General features: G+C 40.7%; 1 pseudogene; it reads right to left on the reverse strand.

The window, feature by feature from the left end:
* Positions 1-1,415: 1,415 nt before the first annotated feature.
* On the reverse strand, positions 1,416-1,775 carry LOC100460645 (large ribosomal subunit protein eL34-like; annotated as a pseudogene).
* Between the last annotated feature and the right edge of the window lie 15,719 nt (positions 1,776-17,494).

Here is a 17,494-nt window from a genome sequence, read left to right on the forward strand (position 1 = left end):
TTAAGCCCTTAGGGTACAGCTTTATATTCCTTATCACTATATTCTTGGAAAACTGCTTTGCATACAAATGCTTAATTTTAAATGGGTGATAATAAGTATGATGTATTCTGCTACCGTAATACGTAGATTATGAAGAGGTTGGCACATGATTGGGCTGGGGTGGTAAAGAAAGTACTTGAAATAGTCAAAGGGAAAGATTTCATTTTTCTCAATTTAACCTGCTCACAGAAGGGCAATAAGAGCCTCATTATCTCATTTAGACAAGACCTGTGGAGTCACAACCTGCATGGTCCAGTCTCAGGATGGCTCATATTGGAAGAAGCACTGCTCAAACAGGTGTTTCAGTTTTACTTTGAACATGGGGCGTCGTTTCTTTATATGTTGGTTTCTGTCTGGCACGGAGTAGGAACACAGTAAAGATGATCTGGCTCTGCATTTGTAGCCCGGAAGCAAAATTGCCATCCTTTTCTTTGTTGTATCAACAGCTCTCTTACAATGAATGGCCAGGAAAGTAAGGGAGATGAGAGCTGCTTACTGTCACACAAGTTGGGTACAAAATTCCTATTTGTACAACTCCCTCACTTCGGGAGGGAGTTCAAACCAAGTTCTCTGAGTCTGCTAACTTTGTTCTAAACCCAGTCTATTCTCCATTCAGGGTCACATTTTCCTCTGTCCCATAGAGTAAACCTGCCACCCTCTTGGCTCAACTAAATTTCTTTAGGTACTGGAGAAGTTTACCTTCTTCAGAAAGAAATGGTTTCCTTCCTTGCATGGCAAACTGAGCTCACTCTCCATTTAAATTCTAAGACATTGAGCCCCATGTTCATGAGAAGAGGTGGCCAATGCTAGAAGGTCTTTGCCGGATTCTGCCTCCTGCCTTTTAAAAATTTGGTTGTTGTTAAAATCCAGAAGGACACGAAGAGCGCTTCCCACTGTCTATCCACAGAAGACACTGCACTACTTCATTAGCATCGTGGCCATCAAACATAAACATAGCCAACCACTCCGATGATATCACAAAGTCCCACGGCGGACTGGACGGTGGAGAGCAATTCAGCACGGCATGCCATTTTTAAATACTGTGCTCTCAAAAATAAATATAGCCACTAAAGGGAAAACAGTATTAGGTTTAAGTCGTGAGATAAAAATGTCTGTTATGTAAGGCTGTGGTGTTCATGCTCAGCCCTTTTCTCTCAGGACTCCTTTCCCAGTTCTTTTTCACTTCAAAGAAAAGTACTGTTTAAGAAAGAGGAAGGTATGACCTTAGAAGAGAGAAGAAACAGCAACAACAGGGACCTCGGATCCTAGAGGTCTTCACAGGTGGGGTACAGGTGAATTTGTTTCCATTTAAAGGACTCATTTCTTGACAAATTTTCTCCTTTTTTTCATTTTTATTACTCAAAAAAGTTTCATATTTATTTAGCTTTCTGACTCTGTGGTTATGCCTTCAATACTTTCACAACGATTTTCTGCTCCTTGATAAGGAAAGCATGCTTGATCCTGTCACGAACACATTTAGCACACATGGAACCACCATAGGCCCTGCTGACATGTTTCTAAAGTTCTTATGAGATTGAACTCATAAGAACTTTAGGTCTTACAGCACGAACCCCTCGAAGTCATCCTGGGTACACACCACATGCAGATTTTGGTGCTTTCCCAATCTTCTTGGTATAAAGGTAAACAATTCTATTACCAGGGGTTCAGGACAGCCTAGTTTTGTTAGAAGCTGTATTGTAGGAAAGCCTATGTCGCTATGTCAAATGCTGGACCATTCTGAGTGCCTGCAGACAATGTCCTCTGACAAATTTTCTTCTAAACAATGACTTCTGCAGAACTTGGACTGCTATAAAAGCCTCAATTGCTTGTGTTTGGCTAATCATTCACCATTTATTAAGTGTCCACATTGTACAAGGAACAGAGTTTAATTCTAAAATAAGCTTGAAACACATGACTAAGACTTCAATTCCTAGACAAATATAACCAAATTGCACAACTTGCTACATGTTATCTGATTTACCGATTGGACCATATTTACTTTGAGTGGATGAGGCTTAATAGAAAACAGCTTGATCTTTTCCCTTCGCCATCCCCCAGGTTCCCTGGCAGGGACTGGAAATAGGGGGAAAGGAAGAGGATGACAATTTAGAGCTGAGTCATGTACAATGTATAGGTGTGTACTTTTGCTTATCATCTTACAAGTTTCTGGTCAGTTCCCAAACTCATTCCCTATTCAGCGATTCCAAAGCTGCATCACATTCCCAAGCATCTTGAAAGTCTTCGTCTCCCATGGCCCACCTGTTCTCAACAGATGGCTTGTCGCATACTGAGAATGTTGAGGCTATCAGCTGAGAACTTGTTTACTTTCCTCCTTCCCAGCCAACAGATTGACCTGCTTTCAACCTCCCTCGTTCTCTGTGGTTTTAAGGCTCATCTCTCTACCAGTCTTATTGATCAGATCACCTTTCAGCTTCTCTGGAGTTAAATCACATCTTAAGATGGAGATTAGATTCTTTAGTCAGCCCATAGGCAAGAGTCACATATAGTCAGAATTACTCAGAAGTTTTCTTAAGTCACCCATAAAAGTAGGTCAAACATAGCTTTAGGAATACAATACTGTAAAGTAATATGCAGGTGTGAGTATATCAAGTAGACGGTATTTATAGGTGTAAGGTATATATACTATATAATGTATACTATAATATATAGCATACAATTCCAAGGAGGATCATATTGAGAAAATAAGCTAGCTTTTTGTAACACTTGAGCAAATTTATAAATACTCCTTTTTTTTTTTTTTTTTGAGATGGAGTCTCACTCTGTTGCCCAGGCTGGAGTGCAGTGGCACCATCTCAGCTCACTACAACTTCTGCCTCCTGGTGGGTTCAAGCAATTCTCGTGCCTCAGACTCCCGAGTAGCTGGGACTACAGGCATGCACCACCATGCCCAGCTACTTTTTGGATTTTTTGACAGAGATGGGGTTTCAACATGTTGTCCAGGCTGAGAATATTCTTATTTCCCATTTGGTGTCATCACCTAAGTTTTTATGGATAACTTTGTCAGTTTCTCCGTTGTCTTTAGTTAGTTCTTCAGTTTCTTTTACAAGATTGTAGTAAAACCTTCACTACCCACTAGTATGAACAATGCATTTCTCTTATTTGTCTGTGGTTGGGAAACCCCTAAATCATCCATACCTTCTTTGGTAGGTTTCACTAAAAGTCCTCTCCGTCTGCCTGTAGACAACCTCATTGAGGGCAATTGCCCATTGAATTTCCAGCATTATTTACATAGTTCTTTCTCTCTTTCTTTCTATCTCCCTCCTGCTCCATTAGATGATAAGACTTGGCTACGTCTAAGAGAAATCCAAAATAGCAGTGGCTTATATAAGAGATAACTTTATTTTTTTATCTTATAAAATAAATCCAGAATTAGGTGGTACAGAGCTGTTTCGGTGGCTCCACGGTCACCAGGGACATGGTCTCCTTCTCCTTTTCTGTTATGCCATCCTGGTTTGTGGCTTCCATCCTTGTGGCTACTGCAGCTCCAGCCACTGTGTCTACACTCCAGTCAGCAGGAGGAAGGAAGGTGGTGTTCAGGAAAATTACCCGAAACTTGGAAATAATGCAAAAGGATGACTTCATATCCTGCCAATGTCATACTAAAGCATTGTCCAGTTCCCCTAATGGTCATCTCGCTCTTGGGAAATGAACTACTCTTTAGGTACTATTGATTAGAGTTCAGACTGCAGAGTTAGATGTTAACTTAGAAGAACTGATTAGATGCAGATGAAAACCTGCCAAGATGGTTTTCTAACCTTGCAGAACATTTGTCACTTTTGCATCTAACTTAGCATTGTTATTTCAGAGTTTTTGGTGTTTTTTGTTTGTTTGTTTCTACTGAACCTGCTTTGTCATCTTACTGGCTTCCTTCATCAATGATTAATTATACTTTGGGATGTGCTCAGATAATGTGTGGAAATTATATTTTTAATATTTGTATGTTTTGACAGTAGGAATGACAAAGGGGCTTTCTTCAAGTCAGTAATTTCCCTAAATGTCTATCTAGAATGTCTGCTTGTAACTTATTGGCCAGAACTTAGTCACAAGGCTACACATAGCTACAAAGGAGGCTGGGGAAGTAGTCTTCTAGCTAGGTGCATTAAAATAAGGGCTCACTTCCTAAGGAAGGGAAGCAGAGATCAGACAGTAGGGAATAACTAATAGCCTTTGCACAAGGACATATATCAATTGATATTGCCTCTTTTACCTGTATTTCTGCCTTTCCCTCTATGTTTACTTCTTTCTAGCAGCCTAAAAGCATATCAGAGAATACCAACAGCTTTAGCACCTTGGACCTGAATCCTCCTCCAGCTATCAGGACAACATTCTTTTTCCCCAATGGAGGTCCTATAAAGAACAGTCTCACTTGGCTCTGCTCTCTCACCTCCTCCTCCTTCTTCACCCACTTTAAGCAGGCTTCTGTTCCTCTCATCCACTAAACCTGCTCTGCTAGGCCACAGCTGATCTCCTAAACATCACACTCAAATCAACTGCATCTTGCACAAAGCAAATATTTAATAAATGATTACTGAATTATTCAATATGTTTGCTCTGTTTTCTTATTCTTTCTTAAGACAGTATTACTTTCTTTTCTTCTCAATTGCAAAATTAATATTTTAGTTTCATTATGGGCTACTAGGTTCTTTTGACACGTTCATGAAAATCTAATTCTTAGACAACACTTTGGTTCTGTGCAAAAATGCATTCCAACTTTCAAACGATTGGCCTAACAGTACACTTTTGGAAATTTTTGACCTTTTTGTAGGCCCAGGTCTGTTTATTCATTTTCCCCCTCCATTGAATAGGAAAAAGAAATTGGCTTTTTGTTGCTAATAAAAGCAAATTCTACTTGGGTTGTTTCCAAAGCACAACAGCGAGTGGCAAGGAATCCCCAAGGGAAAAACACCAATAAGATTCTTTCATAATATGTTTTCCTTTAATCCCCTTCCTGATCTTTTCTCACCAAATGGATCTAGCTATTTTCAAGTTCAATTTTTGCTGTAAACCAGAGAACATAGTGTCCTAAATTGATACTTCACCCTCCATAAGCCTCCGCCTCTTGGCTGGCTTTATTTATCAGGCAGCCTCCTCCAGGGATTTGGGGTTGGGCCTGAGAAGCCCAGGTGGTTGGCAATTGCCAGCAGGATGTAGTTATACTGCCCCAATGTGGCAGTTTTCATTCTATTTCAAATGCTGCTTTATTTTTTCTCTCATGCTTCTTTGAGTACATCATAGGACATTAAGGGATGGTGGTGGCTTTAGGGGGACCCACAATGCTTCTTTCAGTTCTTCCTCCCAGGTTTTGGGGGCTATAAGTGAAGATAAGAATGAAAGCTTGGAATTTTAATAGACAGCTCCCATCTGCCATATCTAAAGAATGCTTCTGGCAGGGAGAAGGCAAACCTCAAGGGAAGAGGTTGGTCAGTTTTTAATCAGCTGGGTCTCGTCTAATCTTGCCAAGCTCTAAGCAGAGATTGAAAATTTTGGATCCATAAGCTAAATCCAGCCTCAGACATGCTATGTTTGGCTGACACGGATGGTACTTTTTGTTTTAATTTTTAAAAGGCAGCATTTAAAAGGAAGATTTTATATACCAATCCAGACTTCTGCCATCTTGACATTGCATTCCTGAGTTGCAGCAATTGGCTGAAACTGATTAGCTATTGTTTCCTCCAGGTAGGGTTTGCCCTCTGCAATTTTGTCACAGACTTCACTTCCCCCTGTGACACATCCAGCTGCTTCCCCCATTTAATATCTGCTGCACCTCTGCTGGCATGTGAGTTTTGGATCCCTATTGCGAACAGCTGGGGATGGGGAGAGGTATCAGGGCAGACTTCACAGAGGAGGGGAATTAAGCTGGTCCTTGAAAACTGATAGGAATTTTCCCAGTAAAATAAAAAGGTATGGAACCTCTAGGAAAGCAGACAGGTAGAGAAAAGACACAGTTATGAAGATTTTTGGGAACGATCAAATCGAACTTTAAGAAAGGCCAGAGTAATCTTTCAGCATGACCTTGGATTTCAACAGACTTTAGTTCCCATTCAGGCTCTACCACATACTTTCAGTATGACCTTGAGTAAATTATTTAATTTCTTTGAGCCTCAACGTATTCATCTGTATAGTAGACATAATAGCTCTATCATATGATTGTGGCCACAAAATGAGGTAACATTTTAAAAAATTTATTGCAGTATAATATACCCAAAAGTGCACATATCAAAGATGTGCAGCTCAGTGAATTTTAACAAAGTGAACACATTCATGTCACCAGCACCCAGGTCAAGAAACAGACAATATCAGCATTTCTTTATTTTTTTGAGACAGAGTCTCACTCTGTCGCCCAGGCTGGAGTACAGTGGTGCTATCTCGGCTCACCGCAACCTCTGCCTCCTGGGTTCAAGCAATTTTCCTGCCTCAGCCTCCCAAGTAGCTGGGATTACAGGTGCCTGCCACTGTGCTGGGCTAATTTTTGTATTTTTAGTACAGATGGGGTTTCACCATCTTGGCCAGGCTGGTCTTGAACTCCTGACCTCTTGAGCCACCCACCTTGGCCTCCCAAAGTGTTGAGATTACAGGCATGAGCCACCGCGCCCGGCCTATTATTATTTTAATTTGTAAGAAAAGCGGCTTAATTGCCTCATGGCTCTGCAGGCTGTACAGGAAACGTGGTGGCATCTGCTTGTGGCGAGGCCTCAGGGAGCTTTTACTAATGGTGGAAGGCAAAGCAGGAGCAACTTTAATTTTTTTTAATTTCAGCTTTTAGGTTCAGGAATACATGTGCAAGTTTGTTACATGGGTAAACTGTGTGATACTGAGGTTTGGGGTGTGAATGATCCTGTCACCCTGGTAGTGAGCATTGTACCTAATAGGTATTAATAGTTTTTCAACCCTTGCTTCCCTTCTTCTTTCCCCTCTCTGGTAGTCCCCAGTGTCTATTTTTCCCATCCTTATATCCATGTATACTCAGTGTTTAGCTACCACTTATAAGTGAGAACATGTCATACTGGGTTTTCTGTTCCTGCATTAATTCGCTTATGATGATGGCCTCCAGCGGCATCCATGTTGCTGCAAAGGACATGATTTTGTTCTTTTTTGTGGCTGTGTAATATTCCATGGTGTGTATATACCACATTTTCTTTATCTAGTCCACCATTGATGGGCATCTAGGTTGATTCCATATTGTTGCCATTGTGAATAGTGCTGTGATGAACATACAAGTGCATGTGTCTTTGGTAGAATGATTTATTTGCCATTAGGTATGTACCCAGTAATGGGATTGCTGGGTTGAATGGTAGTTCTGTTTTAAGTTACTTGAGAAATCTCAAAACTGCTTTTCACAGTGGCTGAGTGGATTTACATTCCTACCTACCAAGAATGTATAAGCATTCTCTTTTCTCTGCAACCTTGCCCACATCTGTTATGTTTTTACTTTTTAATAACAGCCATTCTGACTGGTATGAGATGGTGTCACACTATGTTTTTGATTAACATTTCTCTAGTGATGTTGAGCATTTTTTCGTATGTTTGTTAGCCACATGTATGTCTTCTGAGAAGTGTCTGTGTCCTTTGCCCACTTTTAAAGCAGGTTGTTTGTGTTTTGCTTGTTGAATTATTTAAATTCCTTTTAGATTCTGCATATTAGTTTGTGAATATTTTCTCCCATTCTGTAGGTTGTCTGTTCATTCTGTTGATAGTTTCTTTTGCTATGCAGAAGCTCTTTAGCTTAATTAGGTCCCACCTGTTAATTTTTTTGTTGCAATTGCTTTTGAGGACTTAGCCATAAATTCTTTGCCAAGGTTGATGTCTAGAATGATATTTCCTAGGTTTTATTCTAGAATTTTTATAGTTTTCTGTCTTTTTTTTTCTTTTTTTTAAAATTATACTTTAAGTTCTAGGGTACATGTGCACAACGTGCAGGTTTGATACATAGGTATACATGTGCCAGGTTGGTTTGCTGCACCCATCAACTCGTCATTTACATTGGGTATTTCTCCTAATGCTATCCCTCCCCCAGCACCCCCACCCCCCGTGTGTGATGTTCCCCACCCTGTGTCCAAGTGATCTCATTGTTCAATTCCCACCTATAAGTGAGAACATGTGGTGTTTTGTTTTCTGTCCTCGTGATGGTTTGCTGAGAATGATGGTTTCCAGCTTCATCCATGTCCCTGCAAAGGACATGAACTCATCCTTTTTTATGGCTGCATAGTATTCCATGGTGTATATGTGCCACATTTTCTTAATGCAGTCTATCATTGATGGATATTTGGGTTGGTTCCAAGTCTTTGATATTGTGAATAGTGCTGCAATAAACATGAGTGTGCATGTATCTTTATAGTAGCATGATTTATAATCCTTTGAGTATATACCCAGTAATGGCATGGCTGGGTCAAATGGTATTTCTATTTCTAGATCCTTGAGGAATCACCACACTGTCTTCCACAATGGTTGAACTAGTTTACAGTCCCACCAACAGTGTAAAAGTGTTCCTATTTCTCCACATCCTCTCCAGCATCTGTTGTTTACTTTTTAATGATTGCCATTCTAACTGGCACGAGATGATATCTCATTGTGATTTTGATTTGCATTTCTCTGATGACCAGTGATGATGAGCTTTTTTTCATGTGTCTGTTGGCTGCATAAATGTCTTCTTTTGAGAAGTGTCTGTTCATATCCTTTGCCCAGTTTTTGATGGGATTGTTTGTTTCTTTCTTGTAAATTTGTTTGAGTTCTTTGTATATTCTGGATATTAGCCCTTTGTCAGATGGGTAGATTGTAAAAATTTTCTCCCGTTCTGTGGGTTGCCTGTTCACTCTGATGGTAGTTTCTTTTGCTGTGAAGAAGCTCTTTAGTTTAATTAGATCCCATTTGTCTATTTTGGCTTTTGTTGCCGTTGCTTTTGGTGTTTTAGTCATGAAGTCCTTGCCCATGCCTATGTCCTGAATGGTATTGCCTAGGTTTTCTTCTAGGGTGTTTATAGTTTTAGGTCTAACATTTAAGCCTTTAATCCATCTTGAATTAATTTTTGTATAAGGTATAAGGAAGGGATCCAGTTTCAGCTTTCTACATATGGCTAGCCAGTTTTCCTAGCACCATTTATTAAATAGGGAATCCTTTCCCCATTTTTGTTTTTGTCAGATTTGTCAAAGATCAGATGGTTGTAGATGTGTGGTGTTATTTCTGAGGCCTCTGTTGTGTTCTATTGGTCTCTGTCTCTCTCTGTTTTGGTACCAGTACCATGCTGTTTTGATTACTGTAGCCTTGTAGAATAGTTTGAAGTCAGGCAGCATTGTTCTTTTTGCTCCAGCTTTGTTCTTTTCGCTTAGGATTGTCTTGGCAATGTGGGCTCTTTTTTGGTTCCATATGAACATTAAAGTAGTTTTTTCCAATTCTGTGAAGAAAGTCTTTGGTAGCTTGATGGGGATGGCATTGAATCTATAAATTACCTTGGGCAGTATGGCCATTTTCATGACATTGATTCTTTCTATCCATGAGCATGGAATGTTATTCCATTTGTTTGTGTCATTGAGCAGTGGTTTGTAGTTCTCCTTGAAGAGGTCCTTCACATCCCTTGTAAGTTGGATTCCTATGTATTTTATTCTCTTTGTAGCAATTGTGAATGGTAGTTCACTCATGATTTGGCTCTTTGTTTGTCTGTTATTGGTGTATAGGAATGCTTTTGATTTTTGCACATTGATTTTGTATCCTGAGACTTTGCTGAAGTTGCTTATCAGCTTAAGGAGATTTGGGGCTGAGACAATGGGGTTTTCTAAATATACAATCATGTCATCTGTAAACAGGGACAATTTCACTTCCTCTTTTCCTAATTGAATACCCTTTATTTCTTTCTCCTGCCTGATTGCCCTGGCTAAAACTTCCAACACTATGTTGAATAGGAATGGTGAGAGAGGGCATCCTTGTCTTCTGCTGGTTTTCAAAGAGAATACTTCCAGTTTTTGCCCATTCAGTATGATATTGGCTGTGGGTTTGTCATAAATAGCTCTTATTATTTTGAGAAATGTTCCATCAATACCTAGTTTATTGAGAGTTTTTAGCATGACGAGCTGTTAAATTTTGCCGAAGGCCTTTTCTGCATCTATTGAGATAATCATGGGTTTTTTGTTGTTGGTTCTGTTTATGTGATGGATTATGTTTATTGATTTGCGTATGTTGAAGCAGCCTTGTATCCCAGGGATGAAGCCGACCTGATTGTGGTGGATAAGCTTTTTGAAGTGCTGCTGGATTCAGTTTGCCAGTATTTTATTGAGGATTTTTGCATAGATGTTCATCAGGGATATTGGTCTAAAATTCTCTTTTTTGTTGTTGTTGTGTCTCTGCCAGGCTTTGGTATCAGGATGATGTTGGCCTCATAAAATGAGTTAGGGAGGATTCCCTCTTTTTCTGTTGATTGGAATAGTTTCAGAAGGAATGGTACCAGCTCCTCTTTGTACCTGTGGTAGAATTCAACTGTGAATCCATCTGGTCCTGGACTATTTTTGGTTGGTAGGCTATTAATTATTGCCTCAATTTCAGAACCTGTTATTGGTATATTCAGAGATTCAACTTCTTCCTGGTTCAGTCTTGGGAGGGTGTATGTGTCCAGGAATTTATCCGTTTCTTCTAGATTTTCTAGTTTATTTGCATAGAGGTGTTTATAGTATTCTGTGATGGTAATTTGTATTTCTGTGGAATCGGTGGTCATATCCCCTTTATCATTTTTTATTGCATCTATTTGATTCTTCTCTCTTTTCTTCTTTATTAGTCTTGCTAGTGGCCTATCAATTTTGTTGATCTTTTCAAAAAACCAGCTCCTGGATTCATTGATTTTTTTGAAGGGTTTTTTGTGTCTCTATCTCTTTCAGTTCTGCTCTGATCTTAGTTATTTCTTGCCTTCTGTTAGCTTTTGAATGTGTTTGCTCTTGCTTCTCTAGTTCTTTTAATTGCGATGTTAGGGCATCAATTTTAGCTCTTTCCTGCTTTCTCTTGTGGGCATTTAGTGCCATAAATTTCCCTCCACACACTGCTTTAAATGTGTCCCAGAGATTCTGGTATGTTGTGTCTTTGTTCTCATTGGTTTCAAAGAACATCTTTATTTCTGCCTTCATTTTGTTATTTACCCAGTAGTCATTCCGGAGCAGGTTGTTCAGTTTCCATGTCATCGTGTGGTTTTGAGTGAGTTTCTTAATCCTGAGTTCTAATTTGATTGCACTGTGGTCTGAGAGACAGTTTGTTGTCATTTCTGTTCTTTTACATTTGCTGAGGAGTGCTTTCCTTCCAATTATGTGGTCAATTTTAGAATAAGTGTAATGTGGTGCTGAGAAGAATGTATATTCTGTTGATTTGGGGTGGAGAGTTCTGTAGATGTCTATTAGGTCTGCTTGGTGCAGAGCTGAGTTCAAATCCTGGATATCCTTGTTAACCTTCTATCTTGTTGATATGTCTAATGTTGACAGTGGATGTTAAAGTCTCCCATTATTATTGTGTGGGAGTCTAAGTCTCTTTGTAGGTCTCTAAGGACTTGCTTTATGAATTTGCATGCTCCTGTGTTGGGTCCATATATATTTAGGATAGTTAACTGTTTTTGTTGAATTGATCCCTTTACCATTGTGTAATGCCCTTCTTTGTCTCCTTGATCTTTGCTGGTTTAAAGTCTGTTTTATGAGAGACTAGCATTGCAACCTCTGCTTTTTTTTGCTTTCCATTTGCTTGGTAGATCTTCCTCTATCCCTTTATTTTGAGCCTATGTGCGTCCTTGCATGTGAGATGGGTTTTCTGAATACAGCACACTGATGGGTCTTGACTCTTTATCCAGTTTGCCAGTCTGTGTCTTTTAATTGGGGCATTTAGCCCATTTACATTTAAGGTTAATATTGTTATGTGTGAATTTGTTTCTGTCATTATGATGTTAGCTGGTTATTTTGCTTGTTAGTTGATGCAGTTTCTTCATAGCATCGATGATCTTTATAATTTGGCATGTTTTTGCAGTGGCTGGTACTGGTTGTTTCTTTCCGTGTTTAGTGCTTCCTTCAGGAGCTCTTGTAAGGCAGGCCTGGTGGTGACAAAATCTCTCAGCATTTGCTTGTCTGTAAAGAATTTTATTTCTCCTTCACTTATGAAGCTTAGTTCGGCCGGATATAAAATTCTGGGTTGAAAATTCTTTTCTTTAAGAATGTTGAATATTGGCCCCCACTGTCTTCTGGCTTGTAGGGTTTCTGTAGAGAGATCCACTGTTAGTCTGATGGGCTTCCGTTTGTAGGTGACTTGACGTTTCTCTCTGGCTGCCCTTAACATTTTTTCCTTCATTTCAACCTTGGTGAATCTGACAATTTCTTGAGGAGTATCTTTGTGGTGTTCTCTGTATTTCCTGAATTTGAATGTTGGCCTGCCTTGCTAGGTTGGGGAAGTTCTCCTGGATAATATCCTAAAGAGTGTTTTCCAACTTTGTTCCATTTTCCCCATCACTTTCAGGTACACCAATCAAATGTAGATTTGGTCTTTTCACATAGTCCCATATTTCTTGGATGCTTTGTTCATTTCTTTTTACTCTTTTTTCTCTAACCTTGTCTTTTTGCTTTATTTCATTAATTTGATCTTCAATCACTGATACCGTTTCTTCCACTTGACCGAATCAGCTACTGAAGCGTGTGCATGCATCACGAAGTTCTTGTGCCATGGTTTTCAACTCCATCAGGTCATTTAAGTTCTTCTCTACACTGTTTATTCTAGTTAGCCATTCATCATTTCTCAAGGTTTTTAGCTTCCTTGCTATGGGTTCAAACATACTCCTTTAGCTCGGAGAAGTTTATTATTACCGATCTTTTGAAGCCTACTTCTGTCAACTCATCAAAGTCATTCTCCATCCAGCTTTGTTCCGTTGCTGGCAAGGAGCTGTAATCCTTTGGAGGAGAGGAGGCGCTCTGATTTTTAGAATTTTCAGCTTTTCTGCTCTGGTTTCTCCCCATCTTTTTGGTTTTGTCTACCTTTGGTCTTTGATGTTGGTGACCTACAGATGGGGTTTTGGTGTACATGTCCTTTTTGTTGATGTTGATGCTATTCCTCTCTGTTTGTTAGTTTTCCTTTGAACAGTCAGGTCCCTCAGCTGCAGGTCTGTTGGAGTTTGCTGGAGGTCCACTCCAGACCCTGTTTGCATGGGTATCACCAGCAGAGGCTGCAGAACAGCAAATATTGCAGAACAGCAAATATTGCTGCCTGATCCTTCCTCTGGAAGCTTCATCCCAGAGGGGCACCTGCCTATATGAGGTGTCTGTCAGCCCCTACTGGGAGGTGTCTCCCAGTTAGGCTACATGGGGGTCAGAGACCGACTTAAGGAGGCAGTCAGTCCATTCTCAGAAATCCAATGCTATGTTGGGAGAACCACTGCTCTCTTCACAGCTGTCAGACGGGGACATTTAAGTCTGTAGAAGTTGTCTGCTGCCTTTTGTTCAGCTAAGCCCTGCCCACTGAGGTGGAGTCTAGATGCAGTAGGCCTTGCTGAGCTGCAGTGGGCTCCAATATGTTCAAGCTTCCTGGCTGCTTTGTTTACATACTCAAGCCTCAGCAATTGTGGACGCCCCTCCTCCCACCAGCTCCTGCCTTACAGGTTGATCTCAGACTGCTGCGCTAGCAGTGAGCAAGGCTCTGTGGGTGTGGGACCTGCTCAGGCAGACATGGGAGAGAATCTCCTTGTCTGAAGGTTGTTAAGACCTTGGGAAAAGCGCAGTATTTGGGTGGGAGTGTCCCATTTTTCCAGGTACAGTCTGTCACAGCTTCCCTTGGATAGGAAAGGAAAGTCCCCTAACCCCTTGCGCTTCCCAGATGAGGTGACGCCCTGCCTGCTTCAGCTCACCCTCCGTGAGTTGCATCTACTGTCCAACTAGTCCCAGTGAGATGAACCAGGTACCTCAGTTGGAAATGCAGATATTACCTGTCTTCTGTGTTGATCACACTTGGAGCTGCAGACCAGAGCCATTCCTGTTCGGCCATCTTGGAATGGATCTCTAGTTTTATGTCTTACATTTAAGTCTTTAATCCATCTTGGGTTAATTTTTGTATATGGTGAAAGGTAGGGGTCCAGTTTCATTCCTCTATATTTGGCTAGCCAGTTATGCCAGCACAATTTATTGAATAGAAAGGCCTTTCCCCATTGCTTGTCAACTTCGTTAAAGCAGATCATTTATTTTCATTGCCACATAGTATTCCATTGGGTGAATATCCTACCATTTATCTATCCAGTCTTGATTAATGGGCATTTGGATAATTTTCCATTTTTGCTTTTAAGAATAGTACATGAATGGATTGTAGTGGCTCATGCCTGTAATCTCAGCACTTTGGAAGGCTGAGGCGGGCAGATCGCTTGAGTCCAGGAGTTCAAGACCAGTGTGGGCAACTTAAGTGAGACCTTATCTCTATTATAACAAAGTTTTTAATTAAAAAAAGAGAATAGTACAATTATGAAAATTTTAGTACACGTCTTTTGGTGAATATATTCTTGCATTTCTGTTAAGTATACACCTAGAAGTGGAATTAGTGGGTCATATGTTAATGTGTGGTGGAAACTACCAGTTTTCCGAAGCGGTTAGTAACTAATTTTTTGTTTTTGTTTTTGTTTTTTTTGAGACAGAGCCTTGCTCTGTCTCCCAGGCTGGAGTGCAGTGGTGCGATCTTGGCTCACTGCAACCTCTGCCTCCTGAGCTCAAATGATTCTCCTGCCTCAACCTCTCAAGTAGCTGGGATTGCAGGCGCCTACCCCCACGCCTGGCTAATTTTTGTATTTTTAGTAGAGATGGGGTTTCATCATCTCTACTAGAGATGATGGTTTTGAACTCCTGACCTCAAATGATCTGCTCACCTTGGCCTCCCAAAGTGCTGGGATTACAGGCATGAGCCACTGCACCCAGCTGTAACTAATTTATACTTTCAACAATAGTCTCAGAGAGTTATGGCTGCCCTCTCTCTAATAGTTTCCTCTCTAATAGTTGGTACTTTCATTTTCATTTTTGCCATTCTGATGGATGTGGTTTTAAAGTCAATTTCTTTAATGGCTAAGGAAAGCAAGCACCTTCTCATATGTTCATTGAGCATCTGAATATTTTTTTGTGACATGTTACTTAAAATCTTTTGCTCACTTTTTAAAATTTGGTCACCTGTGTTTTTGTGTGCATTTCTAAAGTTTGACATTCATGATAGACAATCAAGGAGCATTATAAAAGAAAGGAATGTGATGACAGTTTAATTCAAGAGGAGGATGTGGGAATATGTGATGGTGGATGAAAAATAAAGCTCCCGGCCAGGTGTGGTGGCTCGCGCCTGTAATCCCAGCACTTTGGGAGGCTGAGGCGGGCGGATTACCTGAGGTCAGGAGTTCCAGACCAGCCTGACAAACATGACGAAAACCCGTCTCTACTAAAAATACAAAAATTAGCTGGGCATGGTGGTGGGCGCCTGTAATCCCAGCTACTTAGGAGGCTGAGGCAGGAGAATCGCTTGAACCTGGGAGGCAGAGGTTGCAGTGAGCTGAGATCGTGCCACTGCACTCCAGCCTGGGCGACAAGAATGGAAAAAACAAACAAACAAACCAAAAAACAAAAAAAACCTCCCCAGCCTTTGATGTTGTCCCCAGGTCCTAGAATAGAGACAGATTTTAGGAAGAGAGGAGGATGGCACCCCCTTTTGCAAAACATCTCTAGAGTGGTAGGACCTTGGAGAAAAGTAGCTGTGGGTGACAGACAGGTCCACGTACCAAGAGCTGCAATCCTGGGGCCCATGCAAGGAGAAGGAAGTTTCACCTCAAAGAAATGGGTTTGCTCACGACCCTGTGGCCCTTTGAAGGACCGTGACTGATAGGGCAACTCTGGGACAACAGGGACCAGAAGTGCGGGATAGACAGAAGAAACCTGGGCTGGAAAAGGTGCCTTGTGTAGCAAGGAACAACTATGGCAAATGCAGCGGCAACTGAATAAATCCAGATTATTCTCTGCTTGAGGATAAAAGCCTGTTGATTTTCCTTTTTGGTAAACTCCTTCATGACTGCAAGAGACCCACAGTGGAAAAGGGGAAGCCCCAAGAATGAAGTCCATGACTCCTGCCAGTCTGCAATGTGGGGTCTCAAACCAGTTCTAATTAATTGAAAATGTGATATTATTTGCATCCCTCCTGGCTGGAGCAGTTTATACATACAGTACTATATTACTTTTTAATTTTGTTATGTAGTGTCCAAAGCATATGCCTTGCATAATTTTTATTTTTGATTCTTATTCCTTGTGTTATTTTGTGAAGTTTTGTAAATGTTTTCATAAACTCTAAACATTTTCCATTGATTTTTCCCCTAATTCCAGAAGTAATCCCCATAAATTATAGAAAAGTTTAAGAGATAAAAGCACAAAGAAGAAAATGAATCTTTTATGATATAATTTTTAATAACCATAAATATTATTTGTGCACATATATTTGATTGTTTCCCAGTATTGGACATATTAGGCTGTTTTCAATATTTTCTTCATTTTTTTTTGAGATGGAGTTTTGCTCTCATTGCCCAGGCTGGAGTGCAATGGCGTGATCTTGGCTCACTGCAACTTCTGCCTCCCGGGTTGAAGCAATTCTGCTGCCTCAGCCTCCCAAGTAGCTGAGATTACAGGTATGTGCCACCACGCCCGGCTAATTTTTGTATTTTTAGTAGAGGTGGGGTTTCACCATGTTGGTCAGGCTGGTCTCAAACTCCTGACCTCAGGTGATCCACGCACCTTGGCCTCCCAAAGTGCTTGGATTACAGGCATGAGCCACCGCACCCGGCCAATATTTTCTTCTTATAACTAATATTGAGATGGACTGCACATTCTTAATTATTTATTTAAGATAAATCCAAGTAATGGAATAACTGAGTCAAAAGGTATATCCATCTTTAAACATTTGTTACATATTCCTAAATTGCTTTCCAAAAAGTTGCATCAATTAACTATCTCACTATCTCAGCAGCAGTGATTGAGAGTGGCTGTTTTTGGCACCTTGCCAACATCAGGTATTGTCTTTTTTTTTGTGGGTCGAGATGATGAGTTTATTGGCACAGCCAATATTCACATATTCATACTTTGGCTTCTTCAGACACCTTGAACTTTGGGACTAGACTTTATACAGAGTCAAACACCACGCAGAAGCATGTGGGCCCCACGAGCAACACTCCTGCTTCTTAGTGAGGGAGACAAGCTACCCATGTCTCATGATCAAAGCACGTTTTAATTCTTACATAAAAACCTTAATTTGCTCTGGCCTCCAAAAGTCTTTAATCCTGGCCTCCAAATTTGTCTCAAGGGACGCTCTCTTCACCTGGGGCTGGTTTAAACAGAGGCCGCCTCACCAGAGCAGCCTTTCAGTCCTTCAGGAGTCTCTGTCCCATGACATGTCCCTGCCTGGTTTGTGCAGGCAGGGAACACACATGACAGAG

Source organism: Pongo abelii, chromosome 7, assembly GCF_028885655.2.
Source record: "Pongo abelii isolate AG06213 chromosome 7, NHGRI_mPonAbe1-v2.0_pri, whole genome shotgun sequence".
NCBI lineage: Eukaryota > Metazoa > Chordata > Mammalia > Primates > Hominidae > Pongo > Pongo abelii.